Source organism: Notothenia rossii (genome assembly GCF_949606895.1).
Source record: "Notothenia rossii genome assembly, chromosome: 5".
Classification (NCBI taxonomy): Eukaryota; Metazoa; Chordata; class Actinopteri; order Perciformes; family Nototheniidae; genus Notothenia; species Notothenia rossii.
In genome coordinates, this window is record NC_136903.1 from 11,112,619 (window position 1) to 11,122,528 (window position 9,910).

Below are 9,910 nucleotides of genomic sequence, written 5' to 3' on the forward strand. Positions count from 1 at the left end.
ACAGTCCCTGCTCTCTAGCAGGGACTGAAAAGGGGGTAAAAAAGGTTCGATAGAACTAATTTAGTTCCTGGGACTTTTTAGTGTGAACGCAACTAAATCGTAGTTCTCAGGGAACCTTTGTGGGAAAAGTACTTGGTGTGAACGCGCCTAAAGAGAATATATAACATTTAGCTACATTTTTATCTGGGTAACGTTACTGAGCCTATTTATATCCAAACTACACATCTCTACAAAGCTAAAAAGGACTGATTTAGACTAACATCAATCAAAGTCAATCCAACTTGAGGCTATACTGTACTGTAGGGATGATGAGATTATTACAACCCCCTTTACACCGGAGACAGACAAAGAGAAAACTACTACTTTCCCGGCTCTAGAGCTTAAAAAGACAGTGTTTAGATATGATTTGGTGTGATCAAAGCTCCTCCGTGTCTGCACTGTGTCTGCACTATCTACTCATTAAGTTGTTAGACTTGGATGAACCTCCAGACAATGTTTTAATTCTCATTATAGAGCCGATCCCTAAATTGACAGGTAAACAAAACTCTTCTCATTCTCAGTCATTGCTGCAAGCGAAATACGAAAAGAAGTAGAATGATGATTTAAGGTCATTGCTCTTAGAGTTTTTCCATCTCAAATATTAAACACACGCAGCATATAACCAAACTAACAAAGCATGCAATAACCTTTTTCTTTCTTTTTCTTGGAATGCTCATTATAACATGGCAGCCGGAGCCTAAATCAACGAGCTGTGCAGCCACATTAGAGTTAGACTTTGAACCCAGATGGACGCATTCCTTTCCAGACAGCAGCTTTCCCCAAATTCAAGTTCTTTTTCCAGGCTGGTGATGCCAAACGAATGGTAAATGCATGTTCATGTCAGTAAATGTTCAAGCATCTGTCTGTGGGCATGTGTTTGTCTCCATGTGTCTGTGCATTTTCTGCTCTATATTTCCACTTCTGTGTTTGAGTCTGTCTGTGCTGTCTGTGTGTTCTGTAGTTTGTGTGTGTGTTTGGGTTTGTGCAACTAACGCACGCTGCCAGTGGGCACGATTTGCAAAGCCAAAGCCAAGATGGAAACCCGGGACTTCTGGATAGTCTTGATAAGCATAGGTTTTCTGTGATGATTTTATAACTGTAGCTGCCTCTGCCTTTGCCCCTGAGACTGAACTCTGCTAAATATCCATAATCGATACTGTACTCTGTGCAAACCACGCAGCAAGACACTGATTCTGCCTGCCGTGTCATAGATACTGTCCCAATTAGAGTCGCTGAAACACTTTTCTTTGAAGCCATGGTTAAATTACTTTTCAATATCAAAACAGACACTTAGCAGAGTGATACTTCCAGACAGAGAAACAAGTGAAAGGCTGTAAGACAAAGAGTGTGTGCACTGCATACATGTGTGTAAGGGTTAAGGGAGGGTCTAATGAAAAAAAACATGCCCAGATCCCAACTGGTTGAGTGCTTCCAGTATCAAGTGTGATGGTATGCATATGTATGTATGAGCGTTAGTATGACACTAATAAGGACAGGGTTATGGGTGTTTAAGATGGTATGCATTATCAATGTATCTGTATGTGTGATTGTGAGGAGGGGGTTGGGGGTCTTTTTGATCATGACTTAATCCATGGCCATATACCAACATCACAGACAATGCGTCCCACACCATATCTTTGAAACAGGAGGAATTCTTTCACCGTCACCACAGGACACATTCTTTCAGAGCGCGTCACCGTGGTGACAGCAGCAGTTTGGGGGCGGCAGGAGATTGGCCCGGTGGGGTCTTTAAGTTGCGGGCCACCCCCGCAGAGGGCCTGTCAAAAGCCAGTTCCTGTAAGAGGAGGGGTACACAGGCTGTAACCTCCTAAAGGCCTGCTGTCACTTCGCTGAGCAGAAAAGAATAGGGAAGACAGATGTCACTGGCTTCATCCGCTAACATACACTCACACACACAGACAAACACACACACACACACACTCAAACAAACACACACACACACACTCAAACAAACACACACACACATAAAAACAAACCATGCAACCCAGGACAGAAATCAAATAGAAAACGTAAACCGTGACAAATCAGAAATGTTATCATATTGTCAAATGACAACAGTCACATAAATGCAGACTTGTCAACAACACAGAGCACACACACACACTTATTGTACATTGAATGTAAATTAAGTCTGAATGTAAACAGGTATCAAATAGTTAACGCTCTTTCAAAGGAAGGCCATAGAGACTGTGAAGCTAAACACTGTTTTCCTGGACGAGTTTGCACTCTAGTGACTCATACCAATCATCAAGACTTTTCTTCACTTCAGCTAATTCCAAGAAAGAAATAGAGAGCTGATTCAGTTGTGAGAGATGACAGATTGAGTCATGATGCTAAACATCTGGTGTTTTCAAGAGTTGTCCTTTTTCTTTTTTAAACATGCTTGCTAATAAGTAAAACACTTTTTGTGCTGCATGTGTTGATATGCCAGGTTGTGTTTAAATGCTAAAACAATCTTGAGTCCCAGAGAGGGAAAGGATAGATGGGCATTGGGTGAGAGTGCTATAAATATCAGGGTGTCAATATTTTCATGGTGAAAAGAGCAAAATATGCAATTAGAGAAAATGCCTTGAGAAGAAATAAGTGTGTGTCTGAGAAATGAATCACTCGATGAGGAGACTATGAGTGTTGATATTCTGAGTGGTGAACACAAAGTACACTATTTTTTCTACCACAGTGCACATTGTCTTGCACGGCAGTCATGCAGACAGTTAGCCTCAGAATGTAAACAACTGACCCAAACTGACAGACCTCTGTGTGTAAAAGTAACACACACACACACACACACACACACACACACACACACACACACACACACACACACACACACACACACACACACACACACACACACACACACACACACACACACACACACACACACACACACACACACACACACACACACACACACACACACACACACACACACACACACACACACACACACACACACACACACACACACACACACCCCCCTTCACAAGATTGCAGCCCACTCATTACTACCTTGCTGACTATCAGACAGACTCTGTCTTTATCTCCAACTCTATAAACCTTCTCCTCACAGCGCCGGAGAGTCAGCCTGTCTCAATTCAATAAACTCCCAACTTTACCCCGTTAAGTAAATAAAACGCCAGGACAGACCGAAACAGGAGAGCAGAGGAATGTTGATTTGTGGCCGTAAAACTCCTACTGACGAGCTGAATCTGCTCATTTATGCCAATATGAAAAATAAAAACGGAATCTAAGAGGCTGTGCTTTCTGCACTACTCACCTAAATTCCTGACCTAAATCAAGGAGCACTTTAACTCATGTTACTATCAAGCAAATTATATCAAATCTTCCAGTCCTGTTCTCAGGTTTTAATGATTGCTTAGCTGGCTGAACTAAAAGGCCTGAGGACACTGCTGAGATGGATTATGTTGGCTGGTTGATAACCATCTCTTAAGGGTCATTGCTTATAGAGCAGACATTCCTGCTGCACTGTGCTATGACATGCAACAGAGCATCAGTTATCTCACATGGAGTGATATGGCTGAGTCACTACACACAGATACTGTAAATGGATCTGAAATAAACCACTGGTGGCAATGTAGAGCGATACCAGACGATGAAAACGGCCTTATATTGTTCGTATCTCGAGTCCAGCCATATTTATTAATGGGAAGGCTCAAGAAAAAGACTGCTAAAGTAATCCTTGTTTCTTGCAGTTCCCTCTCTTGTAAGTTTCAAAATATTTGTATAGGATAGGAAAACATTCAATATCCTTGGTAGGCCTTAAGAGTGCATTGTGCAGAGGCAAAATCATGTTTGTTTCCTAGGAAAAGTCCACATGGTACATTTACCAAGGGATATATGTCAATATCCTTGTACATGTTTTTCTCTTTGAACATAGCAACTCATTTCAAGTTACAATCAAACAGCAAATCACCTGACTCACCATTTATATGTTTTGAAGGTGTCTTTATTAGGGATTGTTCATTGTTGTGGTCATTACAGCTGCTTCCTCTAAACACTTGGCAAACAGTGTGTTTCATTCATTCATCTTTGAAAAAGACAGAATTTGCAGGTAGTGCTGTTTGTGTCTCTGTTACGCCTCTGTGGCTCTCACCTTATAATTATTGTCCAGCATTTCTATATCCCAAACAAACTGTTGTTACTGAAAATTCAAAATACATCACTTCCTGTACATCCGCACATTTACAAGCTCACAATGGAGAAGGTCAAATGAAAATGTTAAACCTGCCACTAACGTTGAAACACTCTCATATCTTAGACAGCCATTTAAGATTAATATTATTCTTTCAAATTCCCAACTGGCATTACATTTGTCTGTTCAAAAATGTTAGTTAGAGGTACAATGTAGAACTTTCAAACCAGCTGCACAGTTTGAATCCTGCCTGATCATGAATCTGCAAACAAACATGTTCAACTAATCCTGGAAAAGCTGACTTTATGGAGCCACCTGAACTCCCCTGTCCTCCCTGGGGAGCTCTCCACCCCTGCCTGCCTCCTCACAACAATACAGGCTCTGGGACTGAATGAAGAGGTGCCTTTGTTCACAGGGAAGAATGCTCATCTCACTTATCCTGTCCTCTTTGCTCTCTCTCAGAGCCGGTTTGGAATGTGACGGTCTAAGTGTGCACGCTAACTATCCTTTAAACGCTCACAAAACTATTTTCTACACTTTGTTTTCATTTAATAAGCAGATGAGGGCTGACAGCCGTTGAGTTAGCTTCAGATGTGTCAGTGAGGTACAGATGGGTCTCTTGTGGGCAGCAGTAATGGACCGGGTGCAGACAGTTTGAGACTGGCTACTTGAGCAACACTCAGGCATACTTTAACTGGAGCCAAAGCAATCCAGAATGAAACAAGGCTCAAATAAACACAGACAAAACCACATCCTGACATTTACCATCCATAATACTTGGACGTACATTTAGTTCATGGACACACAAGCATGATGATACATTCAAGGTCACACGCAAGCATGGACATGGAAGTTGATGCACAAGCATGAAGATGGATCCTAAAGCAGTGATTGTCAGACTGAGCCGATCACTGTGGCTGAGTTTATTCTACGCTTTAACTGATCAAAGAGTATATTGACTCAATCACTATGTGCTCAATCAATTGTATAGAAAGAAATACAACTTTACTGACTGTTATTGAGGAAACATTATTTGAAAAAACACATTCAAACACACATCACACACCGACACTCTTGCTCTGCACATTACCTTTCTGAGCTGGGTGAGCCCTGATGAAGTGCTCGTGGAGTAGTTTCTCATTTTGCGTAACCTGACCCCGCAGAAGGTAGCATCCACTTGCATGGTTCCTTTCCTTCCGAGTAGCTTTCCTTTATCCCCCTCTCTCACTTTGCAGAGCCCCTCTCTGTAGCTCCCACATAAACACACAGAGAGAAAGACTCAGAGTGCATCTCCAAGCGCACAACAAGTTTGAAAAAGCCACAAAAGTCAAGGGAAATCCCTCCTCCCGTCCAGCCTCCGGGGTTCAACTGTTTACAGCTTCTCCTCCACTCTCAGCTCTCACACTCACTCATTCGGACTCCTATCTCTGAATGACGCTGGCTCCTTCCCTTTCTCTCTCCCCTTCTCAAACTTTTCCCACCCCCCTCCTTCCTTCCTTCCTTCTCTCTTTCTCTCTCCTCCCTCTCCATTTTCCATCATCACCCCCCTCTCCACATTCACTCCCACCCACCTAAACCCCCCACCGCTGAACTAATCTGCAGCTGGCCGGCCGATTGGAGCCCTAGTTGCCGGGGAAACAGAGTGTCCTGCTAAAAAAAAAGAAAAAAGAAAGAGGAATGGAGCAGGAAGGGGCAAAGCAGAACACAACTGAAGACATAAATAACAGCTTCCTTGGGGAACCAATTAAAGATGCCCAATCTCTTCCTCTCTCAATGAGGGGAACAAATGTTCATCTGTTTTATCTCTGGAAGACTTTGTGTTCTGGTTCACATGTGCCATGCAACAGCAACAACAACAACAACAACAACAACAACAACAAATAGAAGTAGTGTAGCAGTGGTGTGTGTGGTGAGAGTGAATGTTCTCACACAGAAAGTGGTTTGGCAGTGTTTGGCTTGATTACCGCCGACCTCTGCTCAGACAAACCGAGGAGTTCAGCTCAACGTCGGCCCAGAGTAACTCAATGCCTCTGTGGGGAGAGAGGAGGGAAAGAAGTGAGAGAAAGAGCAGGAAACAAGGCTGGACATGCATACTGATGACCAGTGTGATTAATAATTAACCTGTTCAACCCCACAGACCCTCTTCGGCGAGTCCATTAATACAAATGTACGTTTATGGTCAGTTTTCAAAGCATATTATAATCTTTGAATGAAAAATATATTATACTGATTTATAAAGACAGACTTTTCCTATTTGATGGTCATTCAAGTGACATTCTGGATTGTAATATATCGACAAATAACATTGTGATACAGAATCTTTGGTTAAGTAAGGGCACAATATTACATACTGTATGGAAATTAGAGATTTAACTGATTTGTTCATTTTATCGAGATGTCCATCTAGAAAAAAAAAATCGCCAATTTTATTAACTGCGTATTGTTTAATGTTATTTTTTATGCAGAAATACCAAATATCCCCAAGTTTCAGTGTGAGATGACCGTGGTTTCTTTTGTTTGTATTTTGTGGCTGCAAATTGGATATGTCTGGATTTTGAATTGTTAGACGTAATTACCAAAACTTAGCATTTTAAAGTTGTGGTGTAGCTTTCCGTAGTTTAACAATGAATCATAGTGAAAAATATGATCCGTTTACTATGTGAATCCAAATACGCAAACACAAGTACACAAGGAGTACAAAAGAATCCCTCTAAACAGAAAAAGTATATTTCAAATTGCTGTACTGTAATTAGTTTCTTTCAAGGCAAGGCTAGGCAAGTTTATTTATATAGCACCTTTCAACACAAGGCAATTCAAAGTGCTTTCCAAAAAATGAAAGACATTAAGAAAATGGCAAACACTAAAAGTAAAAGAAAACTTGCACACAGCAGAGACAGATATGTGCATGAAAACTATAGAGGCACAAAAGACTGGGTATCAGAGTATTGTTTACTCTACAGATGTGCCATACAGCTCAATATCTCTATAGCAATGCACCCACATTCCTCTAGTCATCTCAGCCTTCATAAAGTGTCTAACAACATCACCTCTGCAGAGCAACCATTCTGCTGACCTCTGAGCCCAAACCCTGACCTCTCCTTTGAAATGCAAGGGAGATCTAAAAAAGCCTGGCTTGTCCATCAATAGCTGTGGGGGGAACAGGGCGGGAGGTGGGGGCTGGTAACATCTGTTTGGTGTTTATCCCAACTTATTGTGTTGCAGAGTCCACTATCAGGGCTACAGATGGGACCCTGGGAGTGCACCGGGCCCACTGTCCAGGGGACTCACACCGTGACTGGGAACATGGCGGGGACCAGTTCTCAGTCCCTGACGGAGCATGCTGGGCTGATTGCAAGATCTCTGGTTTAAGCAAGGAGGAAATGACAATGAAATCAAGCCCAGGGTGTGTTTTGTTCCCTGCCTCCTCCTTTCCTTCATGACGTAAAAACAAAGGTTGCCAGCCATAACAATACTCAAAAAATAATACAGCGCTGAAGTCATCTTTCAGCGATTATGTTCAGGTAAACATGGAGTATCCTATCAGGAAGTGCCATGTATTGCCACTTCCATTAATGCCAAGGCAACATGCTTTTAACGTCAGTGGCATTAGCTCACAACTGACCTACAGCTTAAAAAAAAGGTATTGTTGATTTACTTTGTATACTTATATCATATACATGGTTGCTATAATTGTACAGCCTATTTGTGTCCTTATGGCCCATTTTCTTTATGTTATATGCTTGTGCATCTTTTAAAACTGCAACCATTGATCAAATGATAAAATTGTTAAGTATTCATTTCATTAATTGGTGCTTAAATGCTGCTTTGTGTCTGTGTAATTGTCAGAGAAAACCAGCCATTAAAATGTCACATTTGGCTTTAAGAAATTCTGATGGCCAAGTAATTTATCAATGAATCAAGAAAATACTGGATAATAAAAACAAGAAGACTTAGTTTCCCCAAGTAGCCCAATAGGATTGTTACCTTCAATGTTTGCTCTTCAACTTACCGAAATGTCTTACAGAAGCCAATGCACTGCACATTTGGACAACAACATCTTAAAACACACTTGTTTATGACATTAGTTCAGGCCTTTCTTCTCTCCGGTAGGGAAAGAATCCGTGTATCTACCGTCCAATTGTTTTTCTTTGTTAAACACGTAAACGGAAGAGCGTGTGAGAGGCCTTTTTGCTTTTTGCTTTTTACCTTACTAAATTGTCAAATGGTCCTTGGAGCGAGGGGCGGGGCGAAAGTCACAGAAGTTATTTCAAAACAAAGCACTCGTTTGCTAAAATCACACTTTGAATCACTACAGTATCCTGCTGAAGGAACGGTGATTATTATAAACAAGGGGAATTTAGCGATCACAACGAAAACGGCCAAGACACATATTGAGCTCAGAAAATTGATGTTATTAAGGGCTGTAAATATAATAAGCCTATGTCTAAAATGGACAACATTGTTAGGAGATTTAAACTATACAGCGATTCTGCACTGCGGTCAACTCAGCCGCCACTCGAGTTTGTTTTTTCAAATCAGCTGCTCTTCATTATTCCTGCTATATTTGACGAGTGATACAAATATGTTTTACCACAAGTTCTTAAGGAAACTGACACTGTTGGACTCGGTTCTAGTTTGACTTCTACCAGAAATAAAATGAAGAACTTTTACTGTGTACTTTGTGATAAATCCTCTGTCAAAGTCCCCTCCATAATGCATGTTTTTCTGCTATCTTTGATGAATGATAAAAATACATTAGCTCTTAATGAAATTGATACTGTTTGACTTTGTATTAGCATACTGCTTACAATACATTGAAGTACTTTTACTGTGTATTTTTGGAGAAATACTCTATCAAAGTCCCCCTGCTGAGAACAAAAGCAAGCAGCTTCTGCTCAGTTTGATGAGGGTATTCTTTTTTATTGCCATTAGTTCTTCGTGAGATTGATCCTGTTGGACTCAGTACTAGTGAAACTACCCCCACAAGTACTATGAAGTACTTACTGTGTACTTTTCCAACAATCCTCTGTCAATGTCCCCTCCTGAGAACAAGAATGCATGTTTCTCTGCTATTTTGAATAAGCGTTAAAAAACCTTTCTTCATTAGACTGATGTTGTTGGACAGAGTATTTTGAGAGGATGGTAGACTTGATATCAGCAATACTTCCAGTCAGTACTCCGGCAGCAGCATTTCACACCTTGGAAAATCTTTAGAGACTTGCCTGGATAGCTGGTCACAACTATCCTTCAGCACACTGACACACTCTTGTTGGCCTCTTATGATGCTGCTGTCTTTTAAAATATGATTATTTCTCTGCTCCAGTTCATTCCTCGCAGATTCTTCCATCAGTCCCAGTGATTGCATTTCAGTCAATAGAGCTTCGAAAAATGTTTCCAATTCAACAAAATGTTTTTTTGTGAGTGAAAGCCAGAGCTACATTACATTGTTTGATTGTGTAATTACAAGGTGAGAGAAACTAAATCCACATCCTCCTATGAAACCTATTTTATTTCCTTTTTCCATGTTATAGTTATACTTACTTGCATTAGAACATTTGCATGTTGAACTACATGCTGATATATCTTCCCCAGCCTCAAGGAAATACATTAAAAATGAATGGATTCATAATTTTAAAAAATTGATAAAAATGTATAAATTAATAATGTTGTGTACAAACATTTCAAATTTAAATATAA

At 40.7% G+C, this 9,910-nt stretch overlaps 1 protein-coding gene across 4 annotated transcripts in view; it reads right to left on the reverse strand.

Annotated features, from left to right (window-relative positions):
- The window catches only part of LOC307039535 (DENN domain-containing protein 2A), a 40,586-nt gene extending 32,133 nt beyond the window's left edge, over positions 1-8,453 (reverse strand). Inside the window, exons 1-3 of one of the 4 annotated variants that reach the window (XM_079681666.1) lie at positions 8,223-8,452; positions 6,143-6,243; positions 5,304-5,457 (exon numbers count right to left, since the gene is read on the reverse strand). The gene's annotated coding sequence lies outside the window, so the exon portion shown is untranslated. Of the gene's footprint in view, positions 1-5,303; positions 5,650-6,142; positions 6,244-8,222 lie in introns of those variants that run through there. The other 3 variants (XM_079681669.1, XM_079681668.1, XM_079681667.1) reach the window with 3 other exon arrangements.
- Between the last annotated feature and the right edge of the window lie 1,457 nt (positions 8,454-9,910).